Source organism: Tupaia chinensis, unplaced genomic scaffold, assembly GCF_000334495.1.
Source record: "Tupaia chinensis unplaced genomic scaffold, TupChi_1.0 Scaffold000298_1, whole genome shotgun sequence".
NCBI lineage: Eukaryota > Metazoa > Chordata > Mammalia > Scandentia > Tupaiidae > Tupaia > Tupaia belangeri.
The window spans coordinates 176,319-198,416 of NW_006159787.1; positions in this window are offsets into that span (position 1 = coordinate 176,319).

Below are 22,098 nucleotides of genomic sequence, written 5' to 3' on the forward strand. Positions count from 1 at the left end.
GCATTCCTGTAGAGGGGACTGGATGCTCAGCCAACAAGAGCCTTGAAGCTAAGTGCTGCATCTAATAGGCTGACCCTGCACATCGCTCTCACCCCAGCCTAGGCTTCTCTTTCTTGCCAGTCTGGTTCTTCCTGGATTATCACTAAAGCAAAGGTGATAACAGCCCTGTGATACTATCTCTGCCTTCTAATCTTTTCCTCACTCTGACACTAACTTATCTCTCCCAGTCCCTCTTTCTGTTTTGAAATGTGAAACCTCTATGTACTAAACAATGGGAAAAACATGATGAGCTATCCATACTAAATTCTATAGTCAAGAGCTGATTTAGAAATTTTTTTCCTGTATAAGTCAGTTTAACTTTCACTCAGTCATAACCTTTGAGAATGTCACTGGTTAAACCGTGATCACGGAGCAGTGTCATCCCCAGACTTAATTCCCACCCAGTGGTTCAGTCAGTTCCTTTTGCTTCATAACATTCTTACTTCTAGGCAACTGAATTGTTTCCTATTCTTCTCACCATTCCTATTTTGGAAACCAGTCACTGCAGGAGAAATTGGCTCATGCTTTCTGTCTGTTTCATTTTTCATTTTTATTTATTTATTTATATATTTTTTCAGTTTTCACTATAGGGCACATGTGCTTGCCAGAGAGACAGAGAAAGAGACAGAGAGAGGAAAAGTGAGAAATTACACTCCTCCCTGTCACACCACAATCCCTTCTCCCCCATTTTCCCCTCAGGATTTTGGGCATATATGTACATGGACCTGGCATGGTTTTGGGGCTGATTCATCTGTGACTCAAACTGCATCACTGACCTTGGAGGGTCCAGCTGCCTTAACCTCGGTGCCAACTGCTGGGCTGCCTCATGCTTTTATGTTTCTGCAATATGACTGAGTACTGGTCATTTAAACTCTGGGAAGGCAACAGCCCACTTCTTGGAAGGAATATTCAGATTCCCTAGAGCTCAAACACTTTCTTCTGATTAGGAGATGATTATGGAGTGAAGCAGTTGCATTAACTGATCTTGGGCTTCATCACAGACTCAACAAGTAAATCTCGAGCAGCCCAATAAAGTTCGGTGGTGTGGCTGCAGCGATGAGTAAGATACGGAGCAGGTTTATGGAGCTCTTAATCTATCAGAGACAGACTCTTTCTATGTGTTACTTGGTGTAATGGAGTCTATGCAACATGGTACATGAACAACACCTGCCACAATCCCTTTTCCTTCATTTCTTCCTTCTTTTGACATTTTGAATGTGTGTGCTCACACACATGAACACACACGCTCAGTGTGTTTTTCAAGCTGCCTGTTCAAGGGCTTGAACCATGTAGTTGGTCATGTGGGATCCAGTCACCTTAACCATCATTCTGTCAGCTGGCCGTCTCTTTGTCAGTTTCTATTTCCGTAAACACAGACAAATGTCATGTGTGCTCACACACATGAACACACACGCTCACAAATGTTTAAAGTCTAAAAGGAAAGGGAGGGAGTTATTGGTTACTTTCTTCAGTGTTTCCCTAGTAGCTAGTGCCCTAGGTAACCATATTGGACAAGTCCTATGCCTGGAATCAGCTTGACTATCCACACTACTATTGGCAAGAGGTCACCCTGGCTGGGCAGGAAGAGAAATATAGACAGCAGACTAAGTGCCATCACCTGATCATGAAAATGTGTCTGTTGTTTATGAGTTCATCTGAACTGTTTACAAATGAAAATGTCGTTAGTCCTCTGAGTCTAGTTTTTCTTTCTCATCCCTTCACTCCTTTTCAAGACAGCCAGCTTTCCAATGAAATTCACATCCTAGATAAGACCCGTGCTGCACAGCTAAGATAGCAGACATCAAGGCTCACGTTCAATGTAAGTTATGAGCAAATCAAAACCATGGCTCTGTGTCCTGTCCGACAGAGATATGACATTTATATTAATATTTGGCTAAGTTTCCCAATTAGTGATTGATGAACTAAAGCCCATCTTCACAGTGAGGTGATGTAATTTTCCTCTTTGGATGATATTTGCATTGTAAATCTTTTAGAGGGCAGAAATGACACATTTTCTCCATGTAATAATATCTTAAAGCAGGACTACAGTAAAAGAAAGACTTTTTTTTTAAATAGAGTCTGAGAAATTGTGTATTTCATATAAAATTTTGAAGCAGATTGGTGTCTGTGGGAGTGAGAAGTGATATACTATGGGGATGGATTTAGGTCTTTTCAAATTCCCAGGGTTCTTTATGTGAAGGTGTGGCTATAATGTAGTAAATAAAAAATAGGGAACCCTGGCCTCTCAGATCTTAAATGCCTTACAAATAATTAGATGTGCTTTCTCTATAAAGCCTCATGATTTCTTAGCCTGCTATGAACTTGTATTGCATTTACTTTTTCCTAAAATAAAGTCTTTCCAGTTTATGGTAACTTTAAAACTGAAAGTTTTCATCTTGGACACTTCACTGGCATTTTTAGCCAGTTTTAATGGATCAGAATTGAAAGCAGAAAGTAACAATCTGGAAATATTTTCCTCAAATTTATTTTTCCTGCCCTCCCCTCCCCCCCAAGAGGGTATGTGTACTCATCAGAGACACGCACACACACACACACACACACACACACAGAGAGAGAGAGAGAGAGAGAGAGGGAAACCCTCAATGGGGCATCGTCACACAGCAATCCCATCTCCTCCATCTCTCTATTTGGTTGGTATGTGGGGCATGCACATAAGCCCAGCACTTTTTAAGCCATTGGGGTTGGGATTTGAACTGCAGTCAGTCATATAGGATTCATCTTCCCTTAACCAGAAGGCTATGGACTAGGGCTTCCTGAAATTTCTCTAATAGGAATTGGACACATTTTCTTAACTGAAAAACTTTTTTTCTATTTGCTTTGATTAAATTTTCCCTTAATTAGGGTTTTAAAAATACCAGTTGCATTGCTAGATTTGCAAACATGCTCTAGATTTTCATGTTAACATTTATACATATCACTCTGTTCTTTGTGCAGCCACAAAAGTAGGCTTTTCTCTCCACTTTAGTTTTAGCCAAAACTGAAGGGCTATTCTCACACATTAGACAGATGTCTTCTCTGCTCCTAGAAATCTTATCCATCAGTTAGTATTATAAAGAATTTCAGAATGTCTCTTCAGACACTGACCATACAGTAGCAAGTGAATTATGAAAAATCCTGGCATATCAAGCCCTATTTTCCTTTCCATATTGAAAACATTTGTCCTCTGAGCACCAAGGAAGAAGGGTCTTCTTTCTTGGTCACTACCTGCATCATGCCATATTCTCTGTTCACCATAGTGAGCATCGGTCTGATACTTCCTGATAGGAACCAAAACCAAAACAAAACAAAAAACAACAGCATCTTCAATGTATGCTTGCAGGAAAATGTAACTGCTCTACTGTCATATGGCTTCGTGTCAACAGTACCCTCCCTCCCTGCACCACTTGCTTTCCTCATGGGACATACATGTGTGGGTTTTCAAATTTAAGGGTAAATTTCCACATAATTGAGATGTGAAGCTTGCATCATATGGAAATAGCCCAAGACCATCCAAATGATAATGAGGCTATTTATTTAGAGCTCGTGAAAGCATGTAGTCTTCTGCTACCACTTGTGTTTAACTGGAAGGTAGTTAAGGGGCTGGGAAAACCTTACTGAGAAAAGTGTAAGAAGGGTAGAATCCAGGCAAGTGGTAATTGGAGCTGTGATTGGCCAGGTGGAGCTGGGGACCACTAACTAGAAGCAGAGCCTCTCACGTGATTGCTCAGGGTTCACATTTGACTTCCTCTGGTTGGTCCTGTGAGGGAAGGGCAGGTACAGGAGGAATGGTGAAATTAACAGTTATTGGCCATGTGCTGATTGCTCTGGACCAGCTGCAGCAGAGACTGTGGGTTAACTTCCTGGGCTGCCTACGTGAATCAGAGTTGATCTGTCATGTATGGCCTGGCCATTGTTCAACTGCGTAGTCAGTCTCTGTCGATGAGTGAAGTTCAAAAAGTTCATGGAAAATGGAATTAAAGTATGCTTATTTTGTTGAAAGAAAAAATGGAAGTTCATGCACAGTTTTTCATAATACTAGTTTTCTATAAACTTTCTGAAGGCTGTTCCTAAGTAAAGGAAAGATCCACATGTCAGTGAAGTATACAACTACACTGTCCTGTCCAGTAACCACTAGTCTTGGGTGGCTACTGAGTGTTCGAACTGTAGCTAATCTGAAATGAGATTGCTACATATGGGCAATGCACATTAAATTCAAATCCTTTATATAAAAAAGGGAAAAGATGTCACTAATGGTATATTTAATATGTACATGTTGAAATGATAATATTTGGAATGTGTTAGATTAAATATATTATTTATTTTCATCTCTTTTTTTTAATGTGGACAGGAAAACAACAAAATTTCTTATGTGGGTCACATTTGTAGATTTCATTCTGTACTTACCGGATAGCAGTGGAACAGAGGATTGACATATTAAAGGGTAAAGGTGGTATTTTTCCCGGGAAATCCTTTACACATCTTTGCATAGTATATATACATTTTCCATAACCAGGATAGAGCAGATGACAGTGAAAAGGTGTTTTTTAGGGCTCAGGAATGGAGGAAAAAGATTTAGCTGGTCAAAATACTACTATTTAAAAATTTTAGAGGATTCGGGGCTGGCAGGCGACATGATGGTTAAGTATGCTGGATTTCCACATGGCTGACTGTGGTTCAAGTTCCAGACCTGGCAGTTTGCTTTCTCACTTTCTCTCTGTCTTACTCTTTCTCTGATCAAATTAAAATAATAATTATAATAAATAAAATAATTCTTAAAAAGTAATTTCAGAGATTTTACGTAACATATCTTTGAGGAGAGGAGAGCCTGTACTTTGGTTGAGAAAATCTTTTTAGTATACTTTTTGATTTTATAAATAATAGTAGAGAGGGTTTGTATAAAGGAGTTGTTTTTCTGAATTGTTGAGATTATTGTCATGTGAATATTTTTCTCTTTTCTAGAGAAAGAAGCTAGAGACCAAAAACAGGAGGAGTCTGAGATTTAGAGAAAAGAAAGCTGAGTGCAATGTCCACAGCTCTGTAAATGAGGGTGACCCAGTGACACATAAGGCAACCCTAGAAAACTGGAAGAAGCTGATTAAGGGGAGACTTCAAGAGAAGTGGGTCTCATACCAATAGTTAGCTTTTTTTCTCTTTCTGCCTTTTTCTTATTTTCAAGTCTTTAGCAAAGGCAGATGGGCATTGAGATTGGAATTTGGCACTTTTTTGAGAATAACAGGAATGACTGCATCCACATTTTAAGGGGTTACAGCATAATCATAAAACCCTCTACTTTATTTTGTTTTTGTTTTTTTCAAGAGATTTTTTTATATAGGGTACTGCACTCACCAGAGAGAGAGAGAGGAAGCAAAAAAATCATCCCCCAGGAGGATGACCACACCACAGTCCCTTCTTCTGTATTCTCCTCTTAGAATTTTAGTCATGCACATACAAGAGCCTGACCTGAGTTTTAAGTCATCAGGTCTGGAACTCAAATCATGGTTGACTATGCAAGAGTCCTGTGACATACCCATTACACCATCTGCTGGTCCCAAACTTTCCATTTTCATCCAGCACCTTTGTAATGCTGTTTGTCTAAAAACATGTCTTCAAAAGAAGACCCCCAATTTTAATACTGTTAGGCTACCTACTATTGTCTTTTGTGCATCTTTTTCTATTGGTTCAAGAATGCAAAACTAGCAAGTCTCAAAGGGTTCATACTGTTGAAAGGGTTGTTGTAGATTAAAAATAGCACAGTAGTTTATCTTCAGCGGCTGGAGTATTGGTTTACTTTTCTCACAAAAAAACAGGCTTTAATTACAGAGCAAAGAATAAACTGGACTTGATTGCTCTTAGGAAAGACTGACATTTCAGTCTCTCTCACAAAATACTTATTGATGTTGATGTAAGAGAAAGAGAAGAGTCAGAATACAAAGGAGCTTTATGTTGCCAGCAGTTGGAGAAGCATCCTTTGTCTTCTCAACTTAGCAGTTTTGAGATGGAAGTCAATGCCAGATAAAAAACATCAAACATAACAATGCCATTTTCACAATCTTTATTGTGACTATACTGGAGAAAACACCCACAGTAAGACAATTGATGTTTTCAAGCTGCTGGAGGAAGAAGGAAAACAAAGCAGTCAACAAAACTGACCATATCTCAAAATGATGCTTAGAAAAATATATTATTTACAGTAATTATAGCTGCATTTTCCACACATGCTGAAAGACAGATGATGATTTAACATTCAAATGAGAGAGAAAACGCCTCATTCAAAATAATTGGTGACATGTAAACCCCTCTTTGAATCCATTTGGGATTAATTAAAATGCATGTGCAGTGATATACATGAAAAAGAGAAAAAGTACTGGATTTTCAGGGCTAAAGATTCAGACATTCTTTACCCATCCCAGAGAGGGGTTTCTTACCATTCCTTAGAGAAATATTCCTTACAAATAGTAAACATCCACTATTAGCTTGATAAAGAAGGTAGACAGAAAAGGATAATGTGCAAACAGAAAGCGAACACAATGCTTAAGTACACAGGTAAAAGGATCATGTTAGAAACGACTATCAGAGGGTAGTACAAACAGATTTTCAGAAAGAAATACACCTGGCTAGAAATATTTCTTGGTTTGGAAAACAGATGCCAGACTCCCAATTTATTGATTCACAATCTTACTTCCTCCTGTATTGTCCCAGCAAGTTCCAACAACACAGAGAGTTGGGGGAGATGGGGAAGAAAGAGAGACACGAAGAGAAACTTTCACCAATTCCATAAAACATTAAAAAACAGAAGTTGGAAATTTTCTTAAACGTTATTTTCCAAAATGAGAGAAAAATCAAATCAAGCATGATTTTTAAGAAAATAAAAAGGCAATGTGAACACTCTCTGAAGACCGCACAGTTGCACAGCATTCCTCAAGAGTGTGTGATGTTGCTAGGAATATATGAGGACTCCAAAACAAGAATTCACTCCCAGTCAGCTTAAGCTAGTTCTTGGCACCCTCCAACCCTCATCATTCTCAAGTGTGCAGAAGGAATGCTTTAAATAACTCATGAAAATGGCAAAGTGGAATTTCAGATTTCAAAACATTTCAGTGTGAAGCAACCCAAAGGAGCAGCATCAAAATCATCATTCTCTAGCACTGTGCATTCCCGGGTTTGTGGCAGCATGCTCAGATACAACAAAATAAGCAGAACATTGGTCCTCCTCCTATTTACAGACTGTGTCAGTAAGGGTCGTATTGGTAAAATGGCCTTTCTTGGACTGATAAAACTGATGACAAATAAAATTGGGCCAACCAGAGGTGTGGTGGTTAAGGCTCTGGATCAACCACACATGGCCTATGTGTGGTTCAAGGACTGGACCTGGCAACCTGAAAAACACACCAGGTCCGTGTGTGTGTGTGTGTGTGTGTGTGTGTGTGTGTGCGCATGTGTGTGTGTGCGTGTGTATGTGCATGTGCGCGCACATGCTCAAAATCCTAACAGGAATGAGAAAGGGATAAGAAAGGATTGCAGTGTGACCAACCTCCATGTGAGGTTCGTTCTCTCTCTATTTCTCTCTTTCGCTGCCTTTCTCTAGCAAGTACCTGCACCATCTGGCAAACGTTTTTTAAAAGGATAAAATTATTTTATAAACAGTAAGACAATAGCAATATCTACAAGAATATCTAATGGTGAAAACCACTTTGGTGACAAAGCCTTATAGAAAATTTAATAGTGCTAGAATTACATCTAACTATTTTTTTAAATCTACTAGACATTGAAGTTACTGTGTCTTTCATATCACAAATCTTAATGTGAGACTTTGGAATATATACTCATCTAATAATAGAAAGAATCTTGGAGGGCCCAGGACTTTAGAGATACTATTTATTTAATGGTAGGCCAATGCAAATAAACAAAAATTGTGGTGATACCAAGTTTACTGCTTTAGTATAAATTGAAAAAATCGTAATAATGAAGGATAATACTGACTGGACAACTTTCGCAGGTCAATTGACCTTAGAACGTGGAACTCCTAGATATTCCATCTGTCATTGTCACAGAATTGGTCAGATTGTCCTGTGCCTCTATTACAAGTGGGAAATTCATGAGAGAAAAGACGGAATTGTTACACTGCGAAGGTAACTTGAGTTCTCCCTTTCTGGAACAGTGCCATGGGTCTGAATTCACAGATGCCATGGTACCGTTACGATTACTCAACTCCCTAGGTTACAGTGGTTCAAATTCTGCCATTGGCATTTTAGCCTGTGCCCCAACTGTTTTATTTGTCATATGCCACCTGTGCACTCAGACCAAAACAGAGGGAATGGCTAGAAGCCATATGATTGATGGCTGAGGTCAAAAAAGTCATCAAATCCCATTGCGTTGCCAGTGGAAAGCATTCCTATCTCTGAACTCACCTCAAGATAACTATCTTTTCATTAGAAGAGTTATGATAACTATACCCCTAAAATAAACACTCTCCTTAATAGACTTGCTTATGCTGCCAGTCACTATCTCAGCCCACAGAAGAAAGATCTCTTTATCTGTGAGTATCGTTAGCCATCCAAGAAGACACACTGCTGTAATTCCTTGAATTCTGGACAATTTATGAGTCCATGACCTAGCTAATACATTATAGATGACATATCTGATCAGAGCAAACCATTTCTCTCTTTTTCAATATTACATAATTTAATCATTTTAAATGATATAGATAGATAGATAGATAGATAGATAGATAGATATCTACCATATAGATATAGATATCTACCATATATGGGGAAAATACAAAGGAATATTGAATTGGGAAAAACTTATTTTGACTCATATCACAAATCGTAAATGTGAGGCTTTGGAACATATACTCGTCTAATAATAGAAACCATCTTGGAGGGTCAGCTCCATGGCCTGGTGGTTAAGGCACAGGATCCCATATGGCTGACTGCATGGTTCAAGTCCCCAACCCAGCAGCATGAGAAACATGTTAGGCACATATACTTGCATGCCCAGAATCACAAAAGGAGAAATGGAGGAGAAGAGATTTGGAATTTTCAGTGTATTAACTGCATAAAAAAACATGCTGTCAGCATGAGGGCACTTCACAAAATTCAAGGAAAAGATAGAATTAAAGTACAAGTTTATTTTGGTGCAAAAAAATTTAAAGTAGCTGCAGAGTTTTTACGTAATACGCAAGGTCTTCAAAAAGTTCATGGAAAATTGCTTATCATGAGAAAACTGCATGGATTTGAATGGTTTTCCAAGAACTTATTTTAATATCTCCCTGTGCATTTTCCATAAACTTTTGGAATTCTCTCTTATAAATTTAGCAGAGCAAAGATTTCAGCAGAGCCTAATTTTTATTTCATTGTATTAATTTCTTTTAGTCGAAATACTGTGAAGTGTCTGAATGTGAAGGTTCTGTTTAAGTGCTGAACTACCACTACTTCCTGTAACATAGTTAACATGTGTTCATGGGATAAATGGATACAGCACTATTCCTCCCTACAGTGCCAAGATATATCAGAGCCAGAATGGAGTGTGTTAAAGTTTGACTGGGGGACGCTCCAATGGCATAGTGGACTCTCCAGTTAAGGCGCTGGACTCTCACATGGTTGACCATGGTTCAAGTCCCAGAGCCTGTGGCTTGAATCTCACACCAGGCACATGTGCATATATGCCCCGAATCCCAAGGGGGTGAATGGAGATAGGATTGCAGCATAGCCATCCCTCCAATGGGTGATTTCTCTCTTTCTGTCTATCTGTCTCTGTCTCTCCGGTGAGCACACACTGAGCCTTATAGCAAAAATCTTTCTCTCAAGAAAAAAATGTTTGACTGGTAAAAGGACTGAGAACTACTTCATGTTATTATAGGAAAACAAATCTAGTCGAATTTTCTGAAGGCTAACTTTGAAATAAATAACTAGATTTGTGGGAGTTGGAAGCACAATTGCAAATTGCAAAAAGCCTATAATAGAAAAGGAAATAAATAGATTTTTAAATTACGTTTTTAATGACCATTTCTGCCTATCTTCATAACCACATATACCATGAACTTAAACCAATGAAGGCTGAGATTTCTTCTTTAATCAAGCCCTAAACATTGGCAAAACTCTTCTTGGCATAATGACAGGTCTTTTTTGCCTCTTTTGAAAAAAGAAGCCCATTAACTGTGCTCCAGAAGAATAAATCAGGATCTGATTACATAGTTAAGTTGGCAAATTAATTTGTGACTTTTCCAACATTTTAAAAAGCACACGTGTTAAGTGTTGAACTCCTGCTCCTGGTAAAACTTTTAGGCCTCTTTTGAGATGCGCAGATATAGAGAGGAAATGTGTAAAATAATGAGAAGCATTTTCATGATATTTAGTGATATTTGCTCCTCAGAATTCTATTAATTTAAGAGAATGACTTGCAACTGTTAGCACATTAAGAAACTTGGCAAGCACCAGAGTATAATTATTTCTGTTACAGCTCTGACAACACACAAAAGGAAGGAAACCATTCATGGAATGTGTATATGTATTCATGGCCAGTCTTATTTATGTTATTGTGATTTACACTTCTCAGAAATTTGCCTCCTTTCTTCCTCCATGCTCAAGAAGGAAGTATATACAAATGAATTGCATTTCTGACAATTGTTATTTCTCTGAAGAGCTAGCCCTAAAAAGGAGATGCTGAGTCCTAGGAAAGCTGTTAATTCTCAGCATCTGCCTTATGGATATCCTAAGGCTGAAGCTTTTTCTTGGAAGTAGTCATCAGGGCTTGATAGCTGTGTAGGACTATCCTTCATTGTCCTAAGCATTTTAGGATGCGCTCAGTCCCTCACCTTTCTTCTCTTGACCCACTAAATACCAAGAACCATTGTGACTAACCAACATCGCCTATTTCCAAACACTTCCTAAAACCCTTCCTATGAGGATGACTGCGAATAGATAGAACTTGAAGAAGGATATTCAGATTACCATGGGTTATGCCGAGAGAGGACTGCTATACTAAGCTTTCTGTTGTGGAATGACTCCACTAATTATGTAGAATGTGGGAAATTCAAAATGCCTCCTCTTCCTAAGGCCATCAGCAATATGCTTATATTGTTAAAAGTAATTGCTCCTTGCCTGGTGGTGTGTGACTAAGTTAAACAAAAATAAAATAATAGTCCTTCCTTTACTGACAGCTGCTGAATTACCTCACTCTATTACCTCTAAAGAACTTCCTTAGGAAGGAGTAAAATTCAAGAGTTATTTCCAGAGCATATGTTCAGCAAAACACGGATACGTGTTGTCCAGAGACCAAAAAAGTCTTCTGTGATGACTGCTTCACGATATATTTTTGGAAACTGAGTCAACGAGCCAGAGATTATCTGTGCAATTGGGGCACATGGAGACAGGGATCAGAGCCTAAGTATCTATCACCTACCTAGCTCATTAAACTGAATTGACACCAATCAAAAGATTAGGTTTTCCAATAAAGTCTAGGGTTTGGTTAATCACAATACCTCAATGTCAGATAATGTAAAATGCATAGACAAATGTACTATGGTTAAGAAAGATTTTATCAGTGGGGGAAATTGGGAGAGGTGTATATAAGAATTCTATGTGCTATCTTTACAACCTTCGTGCAAATCGAAAATTGTTTGAAAGTAAAAGATTATTTTATTTAAATTGTTTTCTAAACTCATTCCTTTACTCATAAGTTCCCATCCCTTTCTCTTCTCATTTTTCCTTTTCTCAACCATACCTTCTCTCAGTTTCCCCTTCTACTCTGTAGAGTTCCAGTTCTGTTTTCTATCTAGGATTGCGGTAGAGGTCTCATATCCCAGCTTTCAACCCCTCTGAATTATGAATTCTCAAGAATCCCAATTCTACCCTTCCTCTCTGCTCTCTCTGACTTGCTTGCCTTCATGTGTTCTTTCACTCTTCTTGTTTACTTTTTAAATTGTGTATGTGTTTGTCTTTAGAGTTTACAAAGCAGTTTCCAGTATACTCTGACATTTGATCTTTATACCATCCCAGGGAGTTGGTTACAATGATCACTGCCACTTTTTAAATGTAAAACAAAAACAAAAACAAAAACAAACAAATAGAGGTTTAGATAGGTTAAATGATCTCAGTGATTTTCCCATGATCAATAGCAGCGTTAGGACTTACATTCAGAAAATTATTCTCTCTGTTATATAACATTGCCTAGAAGTTATGAATTTTCTCCTGCTTTTACATTTTTCTACTACTTTTTGAAATTTTCAAAGGAATTTTGGGAGATAAAATATAACTTAGTCTTTTTTTCCCCAAAGTGTGGGCACACTCACCAAATAGAGACAGAAAGTGAGAGCACTCCCCATAGGGCATGGCTGCACCACAATTCCTTCACCTTCATTTCTCCTTCTTTTTGAGGTTTTGGCTGTGCATATGCATGTATTCAGTGTTTCTTTGAGCTGCTGGGTCCAGAACTCAAATTGTGCAGTTGCCCATGTAGGATCCAGTCACCTTCACCACACTATGGGCTGTCCGTGTAACTCACTCTCTTAACTTGATATAACCTACAACATAATGACAACTAGATGAAAAACTTAAGACAATTTACTAAAAGTTAAAAATAACCTTAATCCTCATGAGGTCAGATTCTCTGGTTGAACCTAAAATCCATTATGTAACAGAACTGGGGAAGGTATAATTATCTTCTGCTTGACTGTACACGTCAGAGAGGGATGCACAATGGCATAAACAACACTACAAAGAAATTAACATATTTTATGTTTCTTGTGAACACAAGATCACATTGCCATCTCCCTCGAATCAGCTTGCTACTAAACTATGTCCATTGAAAAAGGCAAAAATGAGGGGGACCAGCAGATAGCATAATGGTTATGTCACTGGACTCCCACATAGTCGACTGCAGTTTAAGTACCTGACCCAGCGGCTTAAAACTTATGATGCGTGCATGTGTCTATGTGCCCAAAATTCCAAGAGGAGAAGGGATTGCAGCAGTGGCCATCCCCCCAGGGGGTGATTTCTTGTTTTCTGTCTCTGTCTCTCTGGCAAGAGCAAGCACCGTATGGCAAAAATCTCTCAAAAAAAAAAAAAAAAAAAAAAAAAAAAAAAAAAAAAAAAAAAAAAAGGCGAAAAAAAGCAGCAATGGAAAAAAATCTTACAAAAAAAAAAAAAAAAAAAAAAAAAAAGAAAGAAAGAAAGAAAGAAAAGGTTAGGAATGAGGTCCATTCAGGCCAATTCTGAAAGAGTGCTGCACAGTCTTCTGCTCTCAGCCTGTGAGTCTGTGAGGAAGGCTGAGCAGGAGAGCACGGGACTCTGGTAGAGGAGAAACTAGATTGATTGTGTTAATCCTTTAGGATTATGACGGATTATTTGTCACCACAGCATAGCCAGCCCATCTTGATTTATAAATAAACTGAAACCCACTGCCACTTAGTAGCTTGCTTAAGTTTACTGAGGTAATAAATGATTTGCTGTTGCTGGTGTTGTTAGCCAGCTGCCTTCAGTCAAGTCATTGGTTTTTTACAAATATCATCTGCAGCCTAGAAATAGTCTTTATTTACTTTTTTATTGATCTAACTGCAGATGAACTCACTCCATTCTAAATTTTTAGCAATCCACTATTAATGCATGTATTTATGTCAGTTAGTAAAAGGCCTAGCAGTAGTGGTGGAAAAAGGAACAGGGTGGGGCTGAAGGGGGGAGAGGAAAGTAGGAAAGGGAAATAGCAATGTTTAGCATAATTAAGTAAATTATTTAATTGTTTAATGCAAATTTATTCATGACTACTTTTAAATTTTAAAAATAGCCAAAAGAAGACAATGAAACTTGGTCAGTATATGTACTCCTGCAACTGTGATGCTCAGTATTTCAATACCTATTGAAATCCTGCCAACCCTTTCAAGCTCACGCAAATGCTACATCCTCCCTGGATGCTTTTCCTAATCATTTCTAAAAGGAATGTTGTTTACCTCCTCTAAATACCAACAAAACTTAGTAGTTGCTTGTGTATGCATTGCTTTGCCTTTCTCTTATATTTTAGCTGTGTGGACACATATTCTATTTCCCTTATGACATGAAACTTCTCTGAAAAGTAGGGACTATCCTGTTTTCATGTAATTTGTCAGAAAAAATATTCTAAAATAAAAATCAGGGGATTTCTGGAATGAATAGTTTGGCAAATTCTCTTTCCCAGAAGCAGTAATAAAATTGGAAAAGATTGTTGAAAACAATCATTTCAGGAGTTTAGGCATCCAAAAACTTGAGATATGCTTACTCAACAAAAGTTACCTCCTCACTTTCTCCCTCTCTCTCTTTCTCTCTCTCTCTTTCTCTCTTGGTCTGTCCCTCTCTGGTCAAATTAAAATAAATAGATAAAGTTAAATAAAATAATTCTTTTAAAAAAATGTTACTAATCCTCAGATATGAATAGTGGGAATCTCTGATGTTATAAGCTGGGCTGCTCCCATATCTCTGCCACCACCACCTTCAGTTCCATAGTCATGAAACTTCCACCACAACTGAGAAATTCATAAAACAAAACAAAACAAAACACTAGAAACTAACTGCCAGAGGAGGTTAACTTCATTTGGAGCTAAGTGTAGAAAAACTCCAAGGTTGAGAAACCATGCAGGGGCCTATCAATAGATGAATAGATAAATTTATGCTGGTAAATTCATATACTGGAATACTACTCAATAATAGAAATAGATCTGTTGACATGAAGCAACATGGATAGACCTTGAAATAATTTTCTAAATAGAAGAACTTAGGCAAAGCAGCATGCATACTGTATGATTCTGTTTACATGAAAAATAGGAAATGTGGACTGACCTATAGTGACAGACGTTCAGTGGGGATGGGGAGAATAAAGGATAAAGGGGGGAGACATGAGCATGAGAAGACGTTAGTGGACAATAGATATGTTTGCTATCTTGTGATTGTTCCATAGATGTACACATTTGTCAGAACTTTGGAAATTATATACTTACACATGTGCAATATATTGCATTTCAATTATACCTCAATAAAGATGTTTTTAAAAATCCTTTACTTCCAAAATTGTTGAGTTAAATTGGTCCTTCCAAAAAATCTATTATTCATAGCCTGTGGTACCCATTACTACAAAGCTTTAAGCCCCGGCAAGTACATGAAAGCTATAAGAGGCATGGATTCAGAGTAAGTTGAATCACCTCACTTTAGTAATAATAGTTCGGGACTAGCTTTGTGGTCCAATTGTTAAGGAAGTTCCATCCCACATAGCTAACTATGCAATCTGAGCCCAGGGCCCAGGACCCAGTGGCTTGAGAAACACCCTAGGCATGTGTGCGAGCATACCCAAAATCTTAGAAGGAGAGACAAATGAAAGAAGGGGTTGTGGTATAATTATTTACCCTGGGGGATGCTTTCTCCTCTCTATCTCTGTCGTTTGCTGGTGAATGAATACATGCTCTTGCATGTACACACACACACACACACACAGTAGTTCCATGATTTATAAATGTAAAAATGGAGTGTTAGAAACGTAATCATCTAGTCTAGCCTTCCACATACTAGAGGAAACTCAGAGAGAGAAAGGGACCTGGTTGAGGTCAATTGGCAACCAAGTAAAGACATAAAGATGTGCTTCTTTATCATAAGATATGGGAAAACACCAGAATTGAGTATTTATTTTGCTAACTCTATCACTCACTTCTATCCAAAAGAACTGCATAAGAATCACACTAAAATTACCAATTCTTCAAATTGCATTGGCTTTCAAAAACTGCAAGCAAAGTCAAACCTGTATTTTAAGATGTTATCTTCTATTTAAACATTCTTTCCTCTTTTTATTCTGATTGTTTTCATATAGCTTAAATTTTTGCAGAATGTTCTTTGAATATCTGACAGCCTAAACCAGCTGTGTTTGCTGGTGAGAACGGACATAGAAACAATATTTACTGGCAAACCAAAATCAAACTTGTGAAGGAAAAAAAAAATCATTTGGCAGCAAGGGAAAGAAGAATTTTGCTAATATAAAATCTTTTTTTGAATTCTAACAGTTTTTAGCCTAAGATGACTAGATCCAAACTCCAAGAAGGGAGGGACTGGTTTATTTACATTTTTGATGGAGAACCGCAAAGCAACACAGAGAAGAATGCTCTCCCCTTTAAACTGAGGAATCAGTAATGGTTTTCTTCCTGGCAGTGTTGGAAGAGAACAGGCACTGGGGTCTGATGCAGTTGAATACAACTTCTGAATCTGCCAGTTATAGATAATTGTCTCTCTATTCTCTGGTTTTCCCATCTATTAAGTGGAAATAATAATGCCTGTTATATGATGGAATTCTTGTGAGGTTTAGGGGCAGCATAGTTTATGTAAATTCTATGTTTTAGTTCAAGATTTATTCAGGTGACAGGAGGGCACTCAATAGATTGTAACTGCTATGATTTATTGTTTGAAGATGTAGCACGTAAGCATGAAGAAGCATTGCTGGAGAAAGTGGAATGTGCCTACTGTATTTGGCAATTCTTTTCAACCACATGGGGGCTGCTGATATTTCCCCCCAGTTTCCAGCCGTTTCCTTCTGCTCTACCTGATGTGGTATAAGAAGATTTCTCTGCAGGTTGCTGCAGGAGCAGCCAGCACTTAGGCGGCATTGACTTGGGTGAGAAATGGCTTTCCTCCTTTCATGCTTAGAAAGACACACTGCTCTCTCCATCACAAGAATTTCATTGACTTGGAGACCTTGACGAACTCATTTAATTGATTTTTTCCTTCATAAATTAACAATGTATTTTACACAAGTATAGTTATTCCCTCCATTGTATCTCCATAGCCCTTTATAAATATTTTTGTCATGGTAATTATCACATCGCATTGTAGATATTAGTTTATGCTGCTATGCATAGAGCTAAGCTATGAGTTTACCAAGGACGGCGTACCTTCTTCCTTTGTGGTCTCCAGCACAAAGCACAATGACTGCACGGGGCCGGCACTCTATAAAGGTTTATTATGTGGAATAGCAGAAACCTCTGTTATCCTAGCTGAAATCAGTTTATTTTCACTTCAGAATATTAGAAGTGTCGAAAGTCTCTATGGACTACATGACAAACACAGCCATCTAATAGCTGCTCTTTAATTAGCTGAAACAGACCTAAAAGTTAGGAGATAACTTTTTATTGAATGGAGGTTAGACTTTAAAAAGCATTACCTACCTCTTTAAAGAAAGAGACGCAAAGACGTGTTAGTGTCACTCTTGGTAGTGCTTCAATACTATACAGTTTAATAATAGGTTGGACTCATTGGGCTAGCGGGAGTTAGGTGGGAACAAATCTCCCAAAGTTAGTTTAGTAAAGCAGATAAACTGGGCATACTGTTTAAACTGTCGTAAACAAAATACATAACATTCCCACACAGAACTAGGGTCTATTCAGACACAACTTTGCGAAGCATGCACTTGATTATTGTCAATCATCTGAGGATCTCACAAATATCAGTCGTGTATTTTAAGAGGTATATCTCAAGAGTTCTTTTCAACTTAGAACTTTATAAAACAAAAGAGATGTAGGGGCCCGACAGTGGTGCAGTGGTCAGTCACAGTGCTCTACAGGGTGATCCCACATTGGAAGGTCCTGGGTTCAAGTACAGAGGGCCTTGAGTACACCAGGTGCATGCTTGCCCAAACTTGGAGCTGGCTGAAGGCTGCGAGTGGACTGAGGCATCAAGACCCTGTTGTGGTGCCCTGTCTATGTCTCTCTCTATTTCTCTTGCTCACTTTCTTGTTCATGAAATAAGTAAATAGGTTAAAAAAAAAAAAAAAAAGATTTAGTTAAGGCATCAGTCTACCAACCGAGATCCTCTAATCTGTTGGGTTGCCAGAAAAGTCATGATGTATTTGTCTATGAAAAATGCGTCATAACTTTTCTGGCAACCCAATAATAAAGTTAACTATTGTGTAACTAATTTAGTGAGGAGTCTGGATTTGTTCTTTGCAAGAGAATAAAATGATTTCATTTTGCAAATAACTGCTATTAACAATATTCAGTCAAAGCCTTCTTTTCAGCTGGTGGAAGATTCCCTTAACAACCAGTGCTATTTCTTTCTCTGTCTCTTTCAATGAACAGAGCAGTGGCATTCTGGTTCTTTAAAACTTTGTGGTATTCACTGTAACACTGTATTAAATTCATATGCAGTTTAAAGACTCTCTTCCTCTCCCCATTTCTGTCTTCTGCCTGCAGTTAGCACAGGCCAGATGCATGCATCTGGGAGTCGCCATGGATGAAAGCAGTGCTGGGCTCACCCTCCCCCTTCATCTCTCTCCACTCACTTTCACCTCTCGCTCCTCTGCTCAGGGTAGGGATGCACAAGGAAGGATTTAGAAGGTGGCCTCTCCTTTAACATGACTACTAGTCCGGGATGCTATTGGAAAGCTATTCCTTTATTGGAAAGCTTTTTAAAAGTCTATGTTTTCCTTGCAGCTATGGTGTCCAGGTGACCCAATTCTGGAGAAAAATAAATAAGTAGAAGTTTGCTGTGCAGCTGAGAACACTTTTAATTTCCTGATTAAACTGACAAGTTTAGCTGTTCTTTCCCATCCTTTCTTGAATGTGCACCTGGTGCTTGGAATTGAGACAGCCACCTTGTAGCCATGAGGGGAAGGCTGAGAACGTTTCGGAACTACCGACATGCAGAACCAAAGCCAGTAGAGATTTCTTACCAGACATCTTGTTGTATGAGAACAATGGATCTCTAATTATTAAAGCCACTAAAAAACTAGATTGTGTATCCCCTGCAGCCAAAAGCTTTTGTAACTCCTGGTTGTATTTCAGCTGTCTCCTTGCCTGGCCATGGCTCTAATCTACTTGTCTTCCACTGGCTTTGTATAGAAGGGGTGGCACCCCCAGTCACACTTGCCTTACTCCTCAGCAGTATCACTGGGGTTGGAAGCTCTTGAGAAGTTTGCCCACATCTGGTAGCTGATCTCCACCTGGCAGCCCAGGCCTCATTCCTCTATTCTTTATGCTTCTTGGCAATTTTCTATAGGATTTCCCCCATCACCGGCACCTTCAGCAACTTCCCAGCTCTGGAGCCTGCAAGTTTTATGAATCCCACCTTCTGTACCTATGAAGCACTGGAACTTTAGAGAGCCAATCCTGGCCCTCTCCATCTGTTGCCACTGCACCCCACACCATCTCTTCCCTACTTTGAAAGAAAGTAGGCCATAAGCAAGCTCTGGGGGCTAAGCAGAACTGCCGGCTGCTGCATTCTTGGGAGGATTCTCATATGGGCTTCCTAATGTGGATCCTTCCCAACCCTTCGGCACTTAGGCAGGGGATATATTTTCTTCGTTAACCTTGCACTGTCCTCTCCCTACCCCAAAGAGACCTCTACATCTTTCTCTCAGCCCCCTTTTTATATTTATGATAATTGAAAGAGGGCAAGTTTAAGTAGTAGAGGTGGCAGCAGTGGCAGTTTTGTCTGGGGGTTTAGCCCCATGAAAGGGACGGTCTCGAAACTTGTATATATTTAGTGGGTTTTGTTTTTAGTTGTATGCCTTAGCCTCCAATTCAAACAGCACTTACTACTATAAGTATTCACAGTTTAATGTATATTTTTGTGTACATGGATGCTAAGTACCTCTCTGATTCTACCTTCAGCACTACTTCACATCATACTTCATTCTTCTCATATTAAAAATAGGAATTTAAGTTTTAAAATTCTCACTCTCTTTGTGTTCAGTTGGAGTTCAGTCTTGAATGTTCATAGACTTCATGCTTTACATAGGATTAATCAGCCACATGTCTTTTGTCCTGCTCCTGCTAGCTGCTGCGTGCACCTAAAAAATTATTACGCCATTGCAAACATGCATGTCTGCTATGAAAAAATCTACTGTAACATACCTGTTGCAGTTTCAGTGTCAAGAATGTTTCTAGACCTTGTGTTCAGGAATGCAAAAAATGTACGATAGGATCCAGCCTGGAGGAATCTGTGATTATAAGAACTCTGTCAATTAAAAAAAAAAATGTTTATGAGAGATTTTCATTATAGGGTGCATGTGCTCACCAGCGAGACAGAGAGACAGAAAGTGAGAAATCACCCCTCTCCCTGCCCCAGGAGGGATGGCCGTGCTGCAATCCTTTCTCCTCCAGCCTCCTCTCAGGATCCTGGGCACAGATGCACACATGCCTGACGTGGGTTTCAGGCTGCTGGGTCAGGGACTCAAACTGTGGTCAACTACGTGGGAGTCTAAGACGTAACCATTACTCTATCTACCGGTCCCTAAATTTGTTTATTTTCTGTCCTCCCCCATGACCCTCCTCCCACTATGGATACACACACATCATGCTCCCATGCAGCTATTGGATGGAGTTAAAGGCGTGCCTTTTCCAGAACTGCTGGGGCTTGCTGGACAGCAAATTCATGCATGCCCCCTTATATTTCTTCCACTTATACTAGTCAGGCCCTTCACTCAAACTGGCCACTCTGCAGGCACAAAAATGTAGGTGATAGGAAACCTTATTTTTTCCCCATTAAAAAAAGAAGAAGAAGAGTTGACAGATTCACCTACAATTGAAATGGAACTGAGCCATCCCAATAACATGAAAAGTTCTTTTTCAGAACTTAGAACATTTTCAACCTCCTTATGAACTGTTGTATAGGCACCTTAATGAATGAATGCTTATTCCCCACCAGAAAATTATAACTTATTGAGCGTTAAAAAAATAATGTTATCCAGAAATTCCAGTCATCAATATGAATATGTTTAATATTCTTCAGTAAGAAATTTAGGGAAGGTTGCAGAAACTTCTATTGAATTTAGAAAAGCATTTTGTTTCTCTTATGTATAACAAGTACTGATCATAAAATCTTACTCTTATCTGGGCATTCAACTGTTAGCTTAGATGACCACAGGGAATAGGTATTTATTTCATGTTTAGAAATACTGAATTTGATACCACAGTCACATGATGGTAGTGGTTTTTATTCTTTCATTTTGTCCTTTAATAACATAAAAAATTACTTGCTGGGAACAGCAGATGGCATGGTGATTAAGGCACTGGGCACTCCCACATGACTGACCATGGTTCGAGTCCCAGACCTGATGGCTTGCTTTCTCATTTTCCTCTCTCTGTGTGTCTCTCTGGTCAAATTGAAATAAATGAATGAATAAATAAATAATTATTTAAAATATTATTTGTTAATTTTTGTTTTCTCTGTTTAAGCCTTTTTGTTTGCTTTTGGGAGAATCTATTTATATTATTAATAGGTTTCTGGAAGTCTTATGTCTACCCAAGCTTTGGCTGCAAATACATCAAAAGGATGAGTCCTAACAAAGCCAATGACAAAGCAAACATTTTTGATGTCTCTCTCTCTCTCTCACACACACACACACATAGAGGTGTATGAGTCATAATGGCTTTCCAAAGTTTTTTTTTTTTATTAATTCATGCTTGGCAACTGGACTATCTTATTCACTGACAATCTGGCCACTGATTCTGGGAACTCTGGAATGTCTGCCCACCTTCTTTCTACTTGTTTGAAATCTCACTCTAACATATTCACTTCCTCCCTTGGGGACATTTAACCACATTACTCTGACAGGGGGTGATACACTCAGTATTTCTAGTCTTGAGGTTATCTATGAGGGTAGGAAAGCATGCCACACGTCTTACAAGAGACCTCGGATGTGGGAGTGTTGCTTAATGGGAAGGTTGGTTACCACCAAAGTGAATTTTAATTGCCTCATTATTTTGCCTAACTCAGGTGATTGGCATAATACACTTGTAAATATTTTTTCTGATCTTTTTTATTCATGTAAGTAAAATAAAATAAAAAAAAAAACCTGGTGAGGCAAGTACAAAGCAAATGTCTAAGAAAAAACCGCTTGCTGTACCTAAAAGATCAGAAGATTTAATCTTACCTGACAACCCACAGAAGCAGAATAATTGAACCTGTCCCCTGCTTAGTTCATCCACTTACCCTCTCTGATTTCCACAGTCTTCTCTGAGCCTTGACTTGCCCAATGGCTGTTTTCTAAGGTGAGTACTAAAGAATCAAGTCAATAGCACTAATTGTTCAATATGATCACTTACATATTCTGATA